General features: G+C 46.8%; 1 protein-coding gene across 1 annotated transcript in view; it reads left to right on the top strand.

Moving 5' to 3' along the window:
- Positions 1–19,783, top strand: part of LOC133373490 (septin-2) — a 481,091-nt gene that overhangs the window by 64,765 nt on the left and 396,543 nt on the right. The gene's annotated exons all lie outside the window — the stretch shown is intronic.

The following is a 19,783-nucleotide window of genomic DNA, read 5'->3' as shown; positions in this document are numbered from 1 at the left end:
TGACAACACTTTTTTCGAGCCTAATTGATTGTGGAAGGGGAAACATGAGTGTCCGGTGTGAATAGTTGTGTGTGCTTGGTGCCAACCCTTTCTGCAGTTTGCAGATGTATCCACAGACCCCAGAAATGTTGACGAGCCCTGATCTAAACATGCACAAATGTGTAAAAATGCAAACCTAAATCCATTTGAGGTCAATCTTAGATTCTTACAAGAAAAATACTTCATGATAAATTTATTAGTCTCCCCCCCCCCAAGAGACTCATTACAGAAAAGACTGCTACTTCGCTTTAAATCAACCTAATTTCCAGTTGAAGGTCACTAGGACTAATTCACATAAGAACATAAGAAAAACCTTGGCTGTAAGGCCAAAGGTCAGTCCGGTCCAGCGTCTTTTTCCCTACAGTTGTCCAATCAGATGCCTCTGGAAAGCCACAAGTAGACAGCAATGACTGCTTCTTGAGGGCAAATGGGGCTCTGCCCCACCAATCTCAGTCTGCCTCCCCTGTTGCCTTACTTACAACCAGTCCGGGGGGGGGGCACTGCCTTTTCACTTCCTCCTTCCTAGTCTCACTGTTGTAGCCTTGTAGAACTCAGCAGGGTGGAGGACGGAGGCCAAACTAGAATTAGGGCTCCTACTGGTAGGAAGGGCGGGATATAAATGTAATAAATAAATAAAATTGTCAGAGTTGAAGGACACATTCCGGCCAGGGCAAAACACTGAAGGAGGGTGTGAACCAGGGCTGATGAAGGGTGTGGGCTGGGGAGAAGGGTGTGTGACTTGGGGAAGTTTGAGGGCCAGGTACGGATGCCTGGAGGGCCACATTTGGCTCCCCGGGCTCAGGTTCCCCACCCTTGCTTTCATGAATAAACAGAGCAGCACTCTCCAATTTTCAAAAGGAGAACTGGTTGAGTCCTGTAGGCCAGGGTTGTGCAAACCACAGGCTTATTAGATCTCTCTCTCTCTCTCTCTCTCTCTCTCTCACTCTCTCACTCTCTCACTCTCTCTCACTCTCTCACTCTCTCACTCTCTCACTCACTCACTCACTCACTCACTCACTCACTCACTCTCACACACACACACACACACACACACACACACCTAGAGCCTCAAGATGTACCATACAGAGCCGGGTGCAAAAGGCACATGATTAGAATCAGTGGAAGCTGATGCATTCAGGCAAGTGGGGCGCTGCCCCACCAAGCCCACTCTGCTCTGAGCCACCCTCCAGCTGCCTACCTCCTTACTTACAACCAGTCTGGGTGTGGGGGTGGCCCTGCCTGTCATCTTCCTTCTCTTCAAGCCCATTATTGCCCTTAGAACTCAGCAGGGAGGTGGATGGAGACAAAACCAGAATGATCTGGCTCAGCCTGTCATTGGGTCTAGCTCCACCCATCCTTTGCTTTGGCTCCACCCAGCGTTGGGCTCCCTGCCTTCCGCCCTACCGGTCCCAATGGGCACCAGCCTCTGCTGGTTAGAATTAACAAACAGGGTGCTTCTGAATGCATTTTGTACCTAACACTGTCTCCCACTCCCGGTTACCCTCAAGCTTCCTTGTAATGGCCACCAGCTTGGATGGCTTTAAAAGAAGATTAGACAAATTCATGGAGGACAGGGCTATCAATGGCTACTAGCCATCATGGCTGTGCTCTGCCACCCTAGTCAGAGGCAGCATGCTTCTGAAGACCAGTTGCCGGAAGCCTCAGGAGGGGAGAGTGTTCTTGCACTCGGGTCCTGCTTGCAGGCTTCCCCCAGGCACCTGGTTGGCCACTGTGAGAACAGGATGCTAGACTAGATGGGCCACTGGGCTGATCCAGCAGGCTCTTCTTATGTTCTTAATTTCAGCAGTCTAATTTAGGTGGAGTGCAGCTGTTCTGTTGTTACTATTGGTAGGACAGTAACCCTTGCAGATCACCCAGCTCAGTCGCTACCAGTAGATCCTGATCTAGGCTTCAGACTCCAACCCCTTTCTAGATTATCCATCTCTAGCTGAATTCTGCAAAGGAGCTGCTGTTTTGCACAGCACACCTACACCTGCAATACTCGGCAAATGCAGGTTTTAGGAGGCGGAGGCGGCAAATGCCTTTCCAAGCGCGAGTTCTAGAAATGATTAAGCTGGCAGTCTTAAAAATAGACTTGGCATACTGTGCATCCAGGAGAGAGGGATTGGTATGGGTGGGGAATTTATCTTCCACCCATCCGCATTGTTACATGGGGGGTGGGTGGGCGCGGAGGGAAAGATTAAACCTGCAAGCCTTGTGCTCGAGCAAGCTTGCCAGCAATGCTGTTTCCAGAGCCAAATTTTCTTTTGCCAGATTCTCCCTTCCCTATGCAGGCAGGTGAAACCAAATCAGCCGATTGCAAGCTTGTATCAAGGAAAAGCGTTTATTTCTTATGCTGAAGCCCTTTGAACGTCTGATCAAATTTCAATCAAGTCCAGGCACCTATATTTTTTTTCCTATGAAAATGTCACCTATAACTCATGTAAGATAGACTTAGGCTGCTAATGGGATCTATGGCACTTACTCCCAGGTAAGTGTGTGTTGGATTGCAGCTTAGGCAACAACAGTCAAGCAGCCTACAGAGAAGGTCCCTAAGGTTGCAATCCAATATCATTTTATTTTTTTATTTAAAATATTTCTATCCTGCCATTCTACTCTATAATAGGGCACTCGGGTTGGCTTATGATAAAATCACACATATACATAATAAAATTGTACACAAAGAACACAAAAACATTGAGTTAAAATACATAAAATGCTACACACACGGGAGAGGTACTAAAGAGATTAAAAGGCAAGAAGGTGAGTGAACTCAATGGAATTAACTTCTGAGTACACCTGCATTGCATTGCATCCTTAGTGACTTCCTTAGCTTAGGCTGATTGTCTTTCTCAAGCATGATAAACTATCTCTGCAATCATTTCCATGTCGACTTAGAAGTAAGGCCCACTGAATTCAGTGGAGCTTACTTCCAGCAAGTAACCCTGGTGCAGAGGGCTGCAGCCGTAGTATTGCAATCGGTGAGTTTTTTTATTCCTTTAGTGATCTTGTTGCATGATTGTGTGTTGCCCGTATTTCTTGTTTTGTTTCAAACTAAAAATTTCAGTCTGCGTGTGTGTTTGTAAGCAGGCACACACACTCAATAATTACAGGGACTCACAAAACCAATATTAAAGTCTTAAAGCAAAACGTTTGGCCTTCTGCTTTGAGACCTTAATATCTGTTTTGTTAGTTCCTATGTAATAAGTAGATGGTTTTAGTGATAAAACCTTGGTCTTTCTATGATCTAGAGACAACTTGCCAAAGCTGTGTTTGACACTTTAGAAATCATGTATATATGTGTGTAAATACACATTTATAAATGTGGTGTTGGAGGAGAGCCTTGCAGATACCACGGACTGCGAAAAAGACAAATAATTGGAGGTTAGAACAAATGAAATCAGAACTATCACTGGAAGCTAAAAGGATGAACCTGAGGTTATCATACTTTGGACACATCATGAGAAGACATGATTCGCTAGAAAAGACGATAATGCTGGGAAAAACAGTAGGGAGTAGAAAAACAGGAAGGCCAAACAAGAGATGGATCGATTCCATAAAGGAAGCCACAGGCTTGAACTTACAAGATCTGAACAGGGTGGTTTATAGCAGATGCTCTTGGAGGTCGCTGATTCATAGGGTTGCCATAAGTCGAAATCGACTTGAAGGCACATAACAACAACATGCATGTATGTAATGGCACACACACACATCCATACACACACATCCATACACACGTGTCTGCATACACTCTTTCCTTGTGAGCTGCTCAAGGGTTCCTCTTCTGGGGAGGGCGACACCAAGTCGTCCTGCTCTCCTCCCTTTCCTTTTCATTTGATGTCTGCAAAATAATCATCATCATTTAAAAAATAAAAAAGGAGGATGGGTGTATGGACATAATCAGCTCTGACCACTGCATGCTGGAAGGGAGGGGATGATGGATGCAGACAGGCTGGCCCGGGGCGGGGCTCTGATTGGCTGCGGGCTGCGGGCAGGGCTAGCCTGCATCCTGCCCCGCCTCCCCTTTTTAATTTTTTCCCCTTGGCTAGCCTCTCTAATGCAGCAGCTTCTGGCTGACACGCGCATGCAGAGAGCGAGAGCGCTTTTTGTAGTCAGGGTGGACAGGGGGGGGGGAATCGTAGCAGCTTGGAAAAGATCGCCTCTGCGGAGGAAGCTGCGTTTGGTGCAATAATCCGCTCTGCTCCAAAGCCCTTTCCTTAAGAGGAAAGATGAGTACAGCCATGCGGTACAAAAGCAAGCTGGTCAACCCAGGTAGGGCGACTCTGCTTTCGTGTTTGCCTGCCTGCCTGCCTCTCTTTTGTTTTGTTTTTTAAAATGTGCTTCATCCTGGCCCTTGTGAATGTCTTCTGATTTTCTTCTCTTCCTTTTTGATGCGCTTCTGGACGCCTCTCGCTGCTTCCACATGTGCCCGTCCATTTTCCCACAGAAGAAAAACAGGCAAGGCTGATTTATTATTATTATTATTATTATTATTATTAATATTATTAATATTATTATTATTATTATTTGGGAAGGGGTCTGCTTCTCTTTTCATTCCCTACTTGAAGTGTTGCTGTCAAACGAGGGAGGGGGAGAGAGAAAGAGAGGAAAGGGAGCTCTTGTTTCTGTGCTGCTTTAAGGGAGAACGCGTTGCAAGCTCCTGATCTTGAGGGACTTCGATGGATGGACGGTGCCCTTCAATGTGTGTCTTGCCACCCGTCCATCCGTGCGGGATACCTGACATTTGGGAAGGGGAGAGTCAAAAGAAGAGCCCTTTTCTTCTCTGTTTCCTCTCTGATCGCTGGAACAACCCCCCCCCCCACAATAGGTTCTGGTGGCCTCTGTTCTCTCTGTGCAGTTTTTGTGGAAGCAAGGCTCCACGCCCCGCATTCTTGCGATGGTTGGACAAACTGACTTTCTCCCCCCCCCCGTGCGATGGTTTAGGGCAGGGGCAGGGAAATCTGTGCCCCAAAGAGGTGGTCTTGGACTGAGCCGACTGTCATTCCAGTTGGCTGCGTTGGCTGGGGCTGATGGAATTGTGGCCAGCAGAGTTGGGAAAGGCCTTCGAGTTGGAGCCTGACAGCATCTGGAGGGCTACAGGCGCCCCCACCCCCTGCTTTAGGGCCAGGCCACGTTGAGATGGTACGGCCTCCCTGTGTTTTTCTGGGACAGCTGTTTTTTGACATTAAAAGGAACCTAGGAAGCCGCCTTATATTGAGTCAGACCATTGGTCCATCTAGCTCAGTATTGTCTACACTGGGTGGCAGCAGCTCTCCGGGGTTTCAGACAGGGCTCTCTCCCTAACTGAGGATACCAGGGATTGAACCTGGGACCTTCTGTATGAAAGCAGATGCTCTGCGGCTGAGCGACGGCCCTTCCCCATAGGAAGCTGCTTTATACGGAGTCAGATTGGCCCATCTAGCTTAGTATTGACCACACTGACTGGCAGCAGCTCTTCACAATTTCAAAGAGGGTTCTCTCCCAGCCCTGCCTGGAGATGTCGGGGATTGAACCTGGGAACTTCTGTACACAAAGCCGATGTGTTTTTAAAATCCTCCCCTCTCCTCCTTCCTTTCCTCAGTATGGCCTGCTCCTGGAAGCTAAGCAGGGTCAGGCCTGGTTAGTACTTGGATGGGAGACCACCTGGGAATACCGGGTGCTGCCGGCTTAGAGGAAGACAATGGTAAACCACCTCTGAATACTTCTTACCATGAAAACCCTATGAATATATCCGAAAAAAGATTCATAGGGACACATAAGTCGTCATGGACTTGAAGGCATATAACGACATGACAGCTGCACAGACATCAGTCTTGACTTCCTTTGCAAAGCATCTGGCTCTCTGGAGATATGAGCCTGTTTGTGTGAGCTTGGAAGGGGTGATGCAATTAGATGGCAGAAAAGAAGGGCCTGTTGATCTGTGATTTTGTTTTTTCTCCTTTGTATTTCAAGGGTCGGTCTGAGAGGAAATGGTACCTGTGTGCAGCTGAGATATGTCTGCCTTTTTTTTTTTTTTTTTTAAAAGTGGGCTTGTTATTAAGGTGTTCTAGGACGAACTGCAGTGTGTGAGTGTCTCTGTGTTGTTTCATGATCTCTTGCGTTGAGCTTCAGCATCTGCTGAGGGAGTGACCTGCAATGTGCTTGGCCTTCCAGTATCATGAATCATGCCTGATGGAGATGCAGGAAGGGCTGAAAGCATGTCACTACGCCTGTTATTCAAGTGTCGGTTTGATAGAAAATCCAGCAGGAACTGCAAAAAAGAAAAAGCTTATTTTGTCATTTGGCATTATAAACTGGACTCTGTGCATGTGTGAGAGACAGGGAAACATAAGTTATTTTCTTTTGCAGCCACCATTAGAATCGGCCTAGGGTGAGGACCAGGTGATGCTTCAACTCTCCCGGCTCTGAATCGTTCCTGACGGCAGATAAGTGCAGGCTTGAAGCGGTGAGGTGGCTGATGTACAGTGGAATGTAGGAAGCCGCCTTACCCTGAGTTGGATCATTAGTCCACCTCGCTCAGTATTATCGATAGTGACTGGCAGAAAATCTCCAAGGTTTCAGACAGAAGTCTTTTTCTGAGCCCTGCTCAGAGATGCTGGCGATTGCATCTGGACGAGAGGGGAGCTGTCAATCAGACAGCTAAGCTTTGGAAGATACCCTGAAGGGGTAGCTGATTTGGGCACAATGATAAGAGTAATGCAACTACCGATACCAAGTTGTACCTCTTGTGTACAGTACATTCGTGGTCATGAGTTATATGAGCGGCCAGCTCACCACATCATTAGACAAATTAACCTATTGGACCAATTTTCTGTGACCAAGATGTATTTAATAATTTTCTTCTGACCACTGAAGACGACCAATTGAATTAATTGGCTGTTATTTATTGGTCATATAAAGATTTTGATCAGGTTTTGACCTGAATAGGCAAGTGAATTGGTTATGGTATTATCTTTGCAACTGTGCTTAATTTTCCTATAATATTTAGAACAGGAGTGAGGAACCTTTGGTTCTTCGGATGTTGCTGAACTGTAGCTCCCATCAGCTCTAGCAACGGTCAGAGATGATGGGAGCCATAGTCCAGTCCATGTATCCTACTAATTGCATTTTTGTGACTTTTGGAAAGGGGAGCAATTTCTTGGGGTGGGGGCAACTTGAGCTGAGTAACAGTGCACGGGTTCCCCTGCTCCAAATGTCCCTCAATGTTTTTTTTAAATAGAAGATATAGTTGCAAGTAACATGTACTCTGCCACACCCTCAAGTTGTCTGTCATGATGGGTTTGACCAAAGTTCAACAACTCTAGCTTGGTGGCAGAGCATCTGCCTTGCATGCAGAAGGTCTCCAGTTCAATCCCCGGTATCTCCAGGTAGGGCTGGGAGAGGGTCCTTGTCTGATACGCTGGACAGCTGCTGCCAGTCAGTGTAAACAGTACTAAGCTAGATGGACCAGTGGCCTGATAGCATAAGCCAGCTTCCCATGTTCTAATTAGTTGTTGGTGGTGGTGGTGGGAAGCCTGCATCTGCACAAGGTCCTCATTTCATGCAGCTCACAGAGAATGCGTGGCTCGAAGTGAGATCTAAATTTGGCGCTCCCAGACTGTGGCCTGTGGCCTACCAGTGGTCTGTGAGCTCTGTTCAGGTGGCCTGCCGCTTGTCTGTGGATTTGTGATTGAAGACGGGAGGCTATTGAACGGAATATTCATGTTGATTTTGAACTGTGTTTTTATCGCATGTATTGTATCTTATTGTGTTACAATTTGGATTCTGTGCAATGGTAATGGGCAGGCAGAAAAATCATGAAGCGGTCCGCCAAGGAACGCTGCCGTTTTCAAGGGGTCCGCGGGGGAAAAAATGTTGGAAATGCTAATCTAGACAGTCTGGCAATGCTGTGAAACCTGCCCACTATCAGCTCAATGGTCTTTTGTTCCCCTCCTCTGCCCTAGAGCTTGGCACATGGAATGCCTGTGTTATCCCCACAATGTAGAGCTGGAAGATGTGTTGTGTTTGAGCCCAATGTGGTCACTCTTACATTTTTCAGTACTGCTACCTTGGGGGGGCCTTCAGGAAAAGAACAAAAAAGGTCACCGCTACTTCTGCTGACACAGGTGTAACATGAGAACTGACCTCCTCTTGTCGACCAGGCGAGCACAATGGGACTGTGCTGGTCCCGCGGAAAGAAATCCGAAGCCTGGAGGATCTAAGAATAGGTTCAGCGGCATTGCTGGAGATGGAAGGCGTTTTTTTCCCCTGCATCTGCACCCAGTCTTGTAGCTAGGCAACGCCAGGCGTCCGTCTTCTTCCCAGATGCTCTTCAAGGAAGAAACGTCAGCTGGGCATAATAAATAACAGTGATGATAAATGGGCGACTACCTGTCTGTACGGCAAATAGAGCGTGAGAATGTGTAGCACTGTTATACGAGTTGATGTGCCGCGCTCAAATTGTGGGGGGAAAGGTCAGGGTGGGGGAACCTTTATGAAATCCAGAAGTCTGCCTCCTCTGGACCCTTCCAGTTTTAGCCAAGTCATGGCCCTCCCTGTGAAAATGAAATGGACTGCCTTCAAGTCGATCCCGACTTATGGCGACCCCATGAATAGGGTCCCTCTGAGGCCAGTCCTCCCCAGCCGGCTAGGGCCTGCTCAGCTTGCCGCAGCTGCACAAGCCAGCCCCTTCCTTGTCCACAAGTGCCAGCTGGGGGGCAACTGGGCTCCTTGGGACTATGCAGCTTGCCCACGGCTGCGCAGGTGGCAGGGCACGTCACCCCTGAGCCACTCCCTGTGGAGGTGATCTTTAGCTGGCCCTTGACGCCCAGGAGATACGAGCGGGGATTTGGACTCACAGACTCTGGACTCCCAGCCAGGCTCTCCTCCTAGCCTCCTGAAAGCAGCAGATAATGGAGCCATCGCAAAAGGTAGAGGGCTGTGACCCATAGGTATGTAGGATGCTGCCTTATTCTGACTGTTGGTCCGTCCAGTATTGTCTGCTCTGACTGGCAGGATTTCAGAGAACAATCTTTACAGCCCTGTCTTGAGATGGCGGGGATTCTATTATCATTTTATTATTGTTATATTATGATGATTATTATATTTATACCCTCCTGTTCCTTCGAGGAGCTCAGGGTGGTGTACAAGCATGGTTCCACCCCTCCTGATTCTATCCTCACAACAACCCTGTGAGGCAGGTTAGGCTGACAGGCACTGGCTTGCCCAAGGCTGCCCAGTTCTCTTCATGGCTGAGTGGGGATTTGAATCCTGGTCTCCTAGGTCCCAGTCCAACACTCTAACCACTAGACCATGCTGGCTCTCCACAATGGATTGAACCTGGAACCTTCTGCATGTAAACCAGCTGCTCTGCCACTGAGCTATGGCCCTTCCCATGAATACAGGAGCACAGAAACCTGCCTTACATCAAGTCACACTGTCGGTCCATCTAGCTCAATGCTGTGTACACTGAAGGGCGATAGCTCTGCAGGGTTTCAGAGAGGGACTTTGGCCAGCCCTACCTAGAGATGTTGGGGACTGAAAGTTTTTTTGTGTGTGGTTTTTTAGTGGGTTCTCTGTCCCTGGGCTCTTGCCTCCTCCCTTGAGATTATGATGCTGAAGTGTTTGCAGCTTTATGGTTTGCGGGGGGAAAAAACGACCCATTAGGCACACAATCGAGGTTTGTGCTAGAAGTACGTGGAGAGAGTGGACAGAGAGAATTTAGGGCATGCAGTGCAATTGACTGCAGATGGGATTGTAGACACAGGTCAGATACACATAATGTCATGAGCCGTGCTAGCCGAGGGGTGGACTGATGCAAGGGGGTGGGGGGAGGGGAAGACTTGGACTGGGACCAGGGCCAGCACTAGGCATGACTGGGCCATTGGGCACCAGCCTGCCCAGGCCCACAGCACCGTAGCCCAACACACATACTGATACAGATGGCACAGGGCTAATAAGCCTGCCTGCATGCCCTATCTACCTTTCGTGTCATGTGAATGACATGCGCATGTAGCCGGCATTCCTGTCAGCACCCAAGATGGCAGCAGGGGCGTCAGCCCTTTAGGGGAGCCCGCACTGCCATCTTGGGTGATGGCAGGCATCTTAGGTGATGGGAGAGATTGGTGGGGCATGCGGGTGGGATGATGATGATGATGATGATGATGATTCACACTTCTATACTGCCTCATAGCTGAAGCTCTCTGGGCAGTTCACAACACAAAAGCAATATACCATCACATTTTGTACAATTGCTAGTAAAAGAAAACAAATATATCACATATTAAATAAACATAACTGAACAATAAATCATAAGCAATATGCGTATCTTCAAAAACAAAATATAACAATTATAAAAACATCTAAACAAAAATAAAGGAAAACCATACATCACATTATAAAACATAACCAAACAATAAATCTCAAACAACATACACATCATCAAAAGCAGAACAAAAAAAATACAACAATTGTAAAACATGTCTAATAACAGTTATAGAATATGTCTAAAACAAAGTTCTCTACTGTTCCGTTGTGCTTCTCCCCACCACCATCTTCTATAAACAATTTGTTTCAACATGCCATATATTTATTAAAGTCCATGCTGTCTTATTGGGGCATGCCTGGGAGCTCCCTCTCCATGATCTGTGGCAGGGTAAGGTTGCAGGATCTGACACTGCCATGGATCACTGAATGGGAGAGCCATCCTCCCACCCTAAGAAGGGGGCCTTCAGGGGCCTCTCTGGGCCATAAGGGCCCTCAGCCAGGGCCCAGCCTGGCTGCCTTCTGGCACCGGCCCTAACTGGGATGTCCCAGCCGGGGAAGGACCCAGCAAGGGGGGGGAGATAGAAGCAGCCTCTGCTCTGGGCATTGACAGGCCACCTTCAGCCGTCCCAGACACCCCCCAAGAGGGACCCCCGGCCCAGCCCCTTACTCCTCCTCCTCCGCCAGACAGCTCTCCCCCTGCAGAGGGGGAGGATGGGAGAGGACAGGACTGATGCTGAGACCCTGCTTTTGCCTAGGGCCAGGAGGCAGGCGCGTCTAGAGATTCAACAAGCCCAGCTCAAGAGGAGTGTGCATTTGTGTGTCCGCCTCCAACCATGACTTGGGGTACACGCAAGCAGGGGGCCGCCCAGCCCTACTTAAGCTGGGCGAGGGTGGAGGGTTAGTTGCTGAGTCAACGTCTTAATGCCACCAAATTGTGCCTAGTTAGTTAGAGAGGGATGCCGAGTTCTGAGTAAGCCCCAGGTAGATTCATGAAGTGCGCTGAACGGAAACTTTCTCTTACTTCACACTACTCCGCTTTTAAAACAACTACACTGGCTTCCAATCTCCTATCGAGTTCAGTTTAAAATCCTGGTTTTAACGTTTAAAGCTCTATTGGGCTCAGGTCCTAGTTATCTATCAAATCGTTTGTCATTTTATGAACCGGCCCGTCCTTTAAGATCTTCTTTAGACCCTGGTCTTAATATTCCCTCCTTTTCCCAAATTCACCAGACGGGCATTAGGAATAAATTGTTCTCAGTGGGGGCACCAACTCTTTGGAATGCTCTTCCGCAGGAAATTCGTTCTTCCCCTTCTCTGTTTAGCTTCCGTCGCCAAGTTAAGACCTTTTTATTTCGGTTAGCTTTTGAATTGTAATGTGTGATATACTGTATATTTCTTATAATGTTTTATAACTTGTTTGGTATGTTATACTGTACTATGTTGTTTTATTATGCTATTGTTTGCCGCTTAGAATTCCTTGGAACTGAAGCGGGATATAAACTTTTTAAATAAATAAATAAGAAAAAAACTACAGCTGTCTCTGAGTTCCTCGAGTTTGGGTAGGACGCATAAGGGGAGGTGCGACAGAGGTGTATAAAATGATGCAAGGTGTGGAGAAAGTGGAGGCAGATAGATTTTTCTCCCCCCTTATAGTGCCAGAACTTGGGGACATCCATTGAAGCCGAATGTTGGAAGCTTCAGGACAGACAAAAGAATTTTGAGAATCCACTGGGTGGAGAGGAAGGGGGTGGAGAAAAGGGAGTGTCCGAAAAAGAGAGGGAGGGAGAAAAAGGTTGCGCAGGACTGCTTTTGGCTTTGAACCTGGCGACTGCTAGCATGCGGCCCCTAACATGTTAGATCACGCCTGTATATATTTGGTTTGTAGTAATTATCAGCAGTTGTGTTTTATATCTGCTTTGTTGTGGTTTTTTACACTGATTTTAATCTTTTGGTCTGTGACCGTCGTAATAAATGATTTATTCATTCATGTTAGACCACGGCCCTAGACAGGTAAAAGCTTGCTTCCCTCTGATACAGCAGCATCGATGCACAAGGAGTCAGTGAGGTGGGGCTGAAATTGCTCAGCCCCGCCTTGCCACTCACAAACACAGTATTAGGCAAGCGTGTCAATTTCAGCGTTGTAATTAATGCTCTTCAGGGGTGAAGATGCCACTGCTGTTGTCTTGATCAGTTTCACAAGTTTGCCATTAAAAAAATCTGCACAATATAACATTGAAACCGATTTAAAATGTGCTTCAGTTCCTGATTCCTGCAGCTTCAGCTATTTCCGGTCAAATACTTGTGGTGTATGGGGCCAAAAAAGTATATTTTTAGCTTTGTTTACCATCAACAAATAAAACAAATGTGCGGAGTGAGATCATTCTCTCTGGCAAGGATGGAAACGTTTGGGCCTGGAAGTCAAATGCGGCCCTCCAGCCTCTCTGACTGGCCCTTGGAACTCCCTCCAGGCCATACCACTTGCTGGCCATGCTTTGAACCTGAGTATTTTTGCCTTGCTGTGATGCATCCTCGAACTCTGATCATGTGGCTTGCTTGCCTGCATGGAGGACAGAGAGGGTTGTATGAATGGGTTTAGAAACAAGCCTTTCTTACCCCTTTGTTGCTCCACCCACTTTCCTTCTGGCTCCACCCACCACTGGTGCATGGCCCCGCAGAAGGTTGCCCAGAACAGAATGTGGTCCTCTGGCTGAAACAAGGTTCCCCACCGATGCTCTTGGGCATCGGAAATGTTGTGATGCAAATCACCCTGGGCAAATTAGCCTAAATTTTCTGGACCCATCCATTCAAAACTCGCATCACTACAAGGAGCTTTACAGGGGCCCACAAGGTGGGCTGAGCTCTGCCGGCTCTCTGATGAATAGTCCAGCCAAAATGGGGGTGACTTTCAAACTGCCCAGCCTGCAAATAGCAGAGTTGAGAATAGGAGAAATGTTTATTGCAGCCCAACGCATTTTGGGTGTTGGCACAGCCCTTTGTGAAGGGCAATCTTGTGCAAATAACAAGCTGGTTTCTCATCAGTGTAACATTGACAAAGGATTGGTCCAACATCCGAAACGCGTTGGGGTGCAATAAAAAAACCCTCCTATTCTCAACTCTCTGCTGTTAGCTGGCTTGAGGGTCTCTCTCTTTTTGGCTGGACTGTATGTGGGTGCTTCCCTCTTTGCTTTTCTCTGATGAATAGATCCTGCCCAATTTTGAGGCCTTTCTGAGGGTGGAGTGTGACCCTCACATCCTTAAATCGAAGTTCTCTTGGAACTTACCTCTTGGCTTGCAGAGGGAAGGTGTGAGGGGACAGTTAGGCTCCATCCGTGCTATACATTTAAAGCAATATACATTTAAAGCAGCATCATGCAACTTTAAACGATCATGGCTTCCCCCCAAAGAATCCTGGGATGGGTAGTTTGTGAAAGGTGCTGAGAATTCTTAGGAGACCCCGATTGCCCTCACAGAGCTACAATTTCCAGAGTCCTCTGGGAAGAGGGCTTGATGGTTAAACTGCTCTGGGAATTATAGTTCTGAGAGAGGAACAGGGGTCTCCTACCTGCCCGTTGCAGGATTCTTTGGGGGAAGCCATGACAGTTTAATATGGTATGATGCCGCTTTGAATGAATGATGCGGATGTGCCTGCAGCGCTTCAGCAGAGAAGCATCTGCCAATATAACAAAGAACTTTAAAAATAATGCCAAAAAGAGTAACATTTATTTAAACTTTGGAGTGTCAGAGGAAGGTTGGGAGGCATCTCCTGCTACCACAAACTCTGTTGCACAAGCTTTGGGGAATGGCCAGTGCTCAGTGGTTAGAGCCTCTGCTTTGCATGCAGGAGGTCCCAGGTTCAATCCCTGACATCTCCAGGTAGGGCTGGAAGAGAACCGTGTCTGAAAACTTGGAGAGCTGCTGCCAGTCAGTGTAGACAATACTGAGCTAGATGAACCAAGGGTTCTGACTCAGTATGAGACAAATTCTTAGTAGGGGAAGGGCCGTAGCTCTGTAGTTAGAGCATCTGCTTTGCATGCAGAAGGTCCCAGGTTCAATCCCTGGCATTGCAAGGTAGGGCTGGGAGAGACTCCTGCCTGAAACCCCAGAGAGCTGCTGCCAGTCAGTGTAGACAATACTGAGCTAGATGGATAAGAACATAAGAACATAAGAAGAGCCTGCTGGATCAGGCCAGTGGCCCATCTAGTCCAGCATCCTGTTCTCACAGTGGCCAACCAGGTGCCTGGGGGAAGCCCGCAAGCAGGACCCGAGTGCAAGAACACTCTCCCCTCCTGAGGCTTCCGGCAACTGGTTTTCAGAAGCATGCTGCCTCTGACTAGGGTGGCAGAGCACAGCCATCATGGCTAGTAGCCATTGATAGCCCTGTCCTCCATGAATTTGTCTAATCTTCTTTTAAAGCCGTCCAAGCTGGTGGCCATTACTGCATCTTGTGGGAGCAAATTCCATAGTTTAACTATGCGCTGAGTAAAGAAGTACTTCCTTTTGTCTGTCCTGAATCTTCCAACATTCAGCTTCTTTGAATGTCCACGAGTTCTAGTATTATGAGAGAGGGAGAAGAACTTTTCTCTATCCACTTTCTCAATGCCATGCATAATTTTATACACTTCTATCATGTCTCCTCTGACCCGCCTTTTCTCTAAACTAAAAAGCCCCAAATGCTGCAACCTTTCCTCATAAGGGAGTCGCTCCATCCCCTTGATCATTCTGGTTGCCCTCTTCTGAACCTTTTCCAACTCTAGAATATCCTTTTTGAGATGAGGCGACCAGAACTGTACACAGTATTCCAAATGCGGCCGCACCATAGACTTATACAACGGCATTATGATATCGGCTGTTTTATTTTCAATACCTTTCCTAATTATCCCTAGCATGGAATTTGCCTTTTTCACAGCTGCCGCACACTGGGTCGACATTTTCATCGTGCTGTCCACTACAACCCCGAGGTCTCTCTCCTGGTCGGTCACCGCCAGTTCAGACCCCATGAGCGTATATGTGAAATTAAGATTTTTTGCTCCAATATGCATAATTTTACACTTGTTTATATTGAATTGCATTTGCCATTTTTCCACCCATTCACTCAGTTTGGAGAGATCTTTTTGGAGCTCTTCACAATCCTTTTTTGTTTTAACAACCCTGAACAATTTAGTGTCATCAGCAAACTTGGCCACTTCACTGCTCACTCCTAAGTCTAGGTCATTAATGAACAAGTTGAAAAGTACAGGTCCCAATACCGATCCTTGAGGGACTCCACTTTCTACAGCCCTCCATTGGGAGAACAGTCCGTTTATTCCTACTCTCTGCTTTCTGCTTCTTAACCAATTCCTTATCCACAAGAGGACCTCTCCTCTTATTCCATGACTGCTAAGCTTCCTCAGAAGCCTTTGGTGAGGTACCTTGTCAAACGCTTTTTGAAAGTCTAAGTACACTATGTCCACTGGATCACCTCTATCTATATGCTTGTTGACACTCTCAAAGAATTCTAATAGGTTACTGAGACAGGACTTTCCCTTGCAGAAGCCATTCTGGCTCTGCTTCAGCAAGGCTTGTTCTTCTATGTGCTTAGTTAATCTAGCTTTAATCATACTTTCTACCAGTTTTCCAGGGACAGAAGTTAAGCTAACTGGCCTGTAATTTCCAGGATCCCCTCTGGATCCCTTTTTGAATATTGGCGTTACATTTGCCACTTTCCAGTCCTCAGGCACGGAGGAGGACCCGAGGGACAAGTTACATATTTTAGTTAGCAGATCAGCAATTTCACCTTTGAGTTCTTTGAGAACTCTCGGGTGGATGCCATCCGGGCCCGGTGATTTGTCAGTTTTTTTATTGTCCATTAAGCCTAGAACTTCCTCTCTCGTTACCACTATTTGTCTCAGTTCCTCAGAATCCCTTCCTGCAAATGTTAGTTCAGGTTCAGGGATCTGCCCTATATCTTCCACTGTGAAGACAGATGCAAAGAATTCATTTAGCTTCTCTGCAATCTCCTTATCGTTCTTTAGTACTCCTTTGACTCCTTTATCATCCAAGGGTCCAATCGCCTCCCTAGATGGTCTCCTGCTTTGAATGTATTTATAGAATTTTTTGTTGTTGGTTTTTATGTTCTTAGCAATGTGCTCCTCAAATTCTTTTTTAGCATCCCTTATTGTCTTCTTGCATTTCTTTTGCCAGAGTTTGTGTTCTTTTTTATTTTCTTCATTCGGACAAGACTTCCATTTTCTGAAGGAAGACTTTTTGCCTCTAAGAGCTTCCTTGACTTTGCTCGTTAACCATGCTGGCATCTTCTTGGCCCTGGCGGTACCTTTTCTGATCTGCGGTATGCACTCCAGTTGAGCTTCTAATATAGTGTTTTTAAACAACTTCCAAGCATTTTCGGGTGATGTGACCCTCTGGACTTTGTTTTTCAGCTTTCTTTTTACCAATCCCCTCATTTTTGTGAAGTTTCCTCTTTTGAAGTCAAATGTGACCGTGTTGGATTTTCTTGGCAATTGGCCATTTACATGTATGTTTAATTTAATAGCACTGTGGTCACTGCTCCCAATCGGTTCAACAACACTTACATCTCGCACCAGGTCCCGGTCCCCACTGAGGATTAAGTCCAGGGTTGCCGTCCCTCTGGTCGGTTCCATGACCAACTGGTCTAGGGAATAGTCATTTAGAATATGTAGAAACTTTGCTTCTTTGTCATGACTGGAACACATATGCAGCCAGTCTATGTCCGGGTAGTTGAAGTCACCCATTACTACCACATTTCCTAGTTTGGATGCTTCCTCAATTTCATATCTCATCTCAAGGTCTCCCTGAGCATTTTGATCAGGGGGACGATAGATCGTTCCCAGTATTAAGTCCCTCCTGGGGCACGGTATCACCACCCACAACGATTCTGTGGAAGAGTCTGCCTCTTTTGGGGTTTCGAGCTTGCTGGATTCAATGCCTTCTTTCACGTATAGAGCGACTCTGCCACCAATACGTCCTTCCCTGTCCTTCCGATATAGTTTATATCCAGGGATAACCGTATCCCACTGGTTTTCTCCATTCCACCAGGTCTCCGTTATGCTCACTATATCAATGCTCTCCTCTAAGACCAAGCACTCCAGTTCTCCCATCTTCGTTCGGAGGCTCCTAGCATTAGCGTACAGGCACTTGTAAGCAGTGTCTCTCTTCAAGTGTCTTTGGCACTTGTGGTTTGGCCTGTGGTAATTTTGCTCTTCTGAATTTATATCCTGTGCCCCTGCTCTCACAATGCCTACTTCTAGGCCTACCCCTTTTAAAATTTCATCATTTCTTTGGTTTTTATCCCAGGGGGGAGGTTTATTGCGAACCGGACCTTTCTCAGCTCCTGTCGGGTTTCCCCCCTCAGTCAGTTTAAAAGCTGCTCTGCTACCTTTTTAATTTTAAGTGCCAGCAGTCTGGTTCCATTCTGGTTCAAGTGGAGCCCGTCCCTTTTGTACAGGCCCGGCTTGTCCCAAAATGTTCCCTAGTGCCTAACAAATCTAAACCCTTCCACCCGACACCATCGTCTCATCCACGCATTGAGACTGCAAAGCTGGGCCTGTCTGGCTGGTCCTGCGCGTGGAACCGGTAGCATTTCAGAGAAAGCCACCTTGGAGGTCCTGGCTTTCAGCATCCTACCTAGCAACCTAAATTTTGCTTCCAGGACCTCACGGCTGCATTTCCCCATGTCGTTGGTGCCAACGTGCACCACAACCACTGACTCCTCCCCACCACTGTCTACCAAACTATCTAAACGACGGGCGATATCCGCAACCTTCGCACCAGGCAGGCAAAACACCTTGCGGTCTACATGCCCATCACACACCCCACTGTCTATGTTCCTAATGATCGAATCACCCACTACAAGGATCCCTCCACCCCCTGGAGATATATCCTCGGCACGAGAGGATAGCTGCTCATCCCCCAAGGAATGGGTCCCTTCTAAGGGATCATTTCCCTCTTCCTCAGCTGGATGCTCTCCTTCCCCGAGACCATCGTTGTCCATGATAGCAGGAGAGCTATCATCGCTGGAGTGGGACACAGCTATAACGTCCCTGAAGGCCTCCTCCACACACCTCTCTGCGTCTCTCAGCTTTTCCAGGTCTGCCACCTTGGCCTCAAGGAAATGAATGCTTTCATTCAGTAAAAGGCAGTTTCCTAAGCTTTGTTGTCCTACCATTTGCCTTTTGTGAGCATCTGAAATATTAGTTTTGAACTTTTAACTACCTGTGTGTCCCATTATTTTTTGTGTGCCTCATGATTAGGCAAGGGACTGTCTTTCCATTTGGAGTGGCTTTTTCCCCACCCTCTGCAAGATTTACCCACTCTTTATAATGATGAATCATAGAGTGAAAGGATTGCCTTTCATACAAAGCATCTGTGGAACTGTCTGTGAGATGGCTTATCTCAAGAACAGTATTATAGGCCAAAGAAACGCAGGAATCAATCCTTGGATTTTCTGGATTGCAGTCTTGTTAATGTAAATATTCACTAATAGGCAAAAACCCCTTGTGGTTTAAGAACGCACCTATAGCCGACAGATATTTCTATCAAACTTTAAAAAGCAGGGAAATTTGGCAGCTATAGTGAATGCACCAGGGGAGCAGGAGACCTGACCTCCTCTCTGAGATATTTTATTTTATTTTATTATTTTATTTATATCCCACCCTTCCCAGATATTGTACTGCCCTACAAATTTGTAAAAATGCAAACACAATTTGAGTTGATTTTTCACAGTCCAATCCACTTCCTGTGTCGCTTGGAAGAATTTGGTAACGTGCCTCTGAGCATATGGTGAGATATGACAGGCACCCACTCTCGGTTCTTTCCAGAAACAACTGAAGACACTTTTGCTTTGGCAAGCTTCCAACTGGGTGTGAAAACGCCTCTTCCTTAGGTGTTCATTTTGTATTGTTTTAAACCTATTTTCACTAGACTCTTAAAAAAAACATTTTAGCTGTTTCTATGAAATGATTGTAAATTGCCCTGACACATATATGTAAAAGGTGATTCAATAATAATGATGATGATGATGATGATGATGATGATGATAATAATGATAATAATAATAAATATATTTTCACCCTTCCTCCCAAAAGAGCCCAACGCAGCACACAACAAGTGATAAACCAATAAAAACATCTTAAAAAGCAGTTCCAACACAGACACAGACTGGGATAAGGGTTCTGCTTAAAAGGCTTGTTGAACGAGTGTTGTTCAGTAGGTGCCAAAAAGATAACAGAGATGGTGCCTGTCTAATATTTAAGGGGAGGGAATTCCAAAGTGTCGGTGCCACAGCACTAAGGTCCACTTCCTGTGTTGTGCAGAAAGGATCTCCTGATAAGACGGCATCTGCAGGAGGCCCTCACCTGCAGAGCACAGTGATTGACTGGGTGTATCAGGGGTGAGATGATCTTTTAGGTGGTCCCAAGCTGTGTAGGCACCTTGTACTTAGCCCAGTTGCTAACTGGCAGCCAGTGCACTTCTTTCACTTTCT

The sequence above is a fragment of the Rhineura floridana genome, chromosome 19 (genome assembly GCF_030035675.1).
Source record: "Rhineura floridana isolate rRhiFlo1 chromosome 19, rRhiFlo1.hap2, whole genome shotgun sequence".
In the NCBI taxonomy this organism is placed as follows: domain Eukaryota; kingdom Metazoa; phylum Chordata; class Lepidosauria; order Squamata; family Rhineuridae; genus Rhineura; species Rhineura floridana.
Note: the sequence above shows the minus strand (reverse complement) of the source record. Positions and strands in the feature narration are given on the sequence as shown.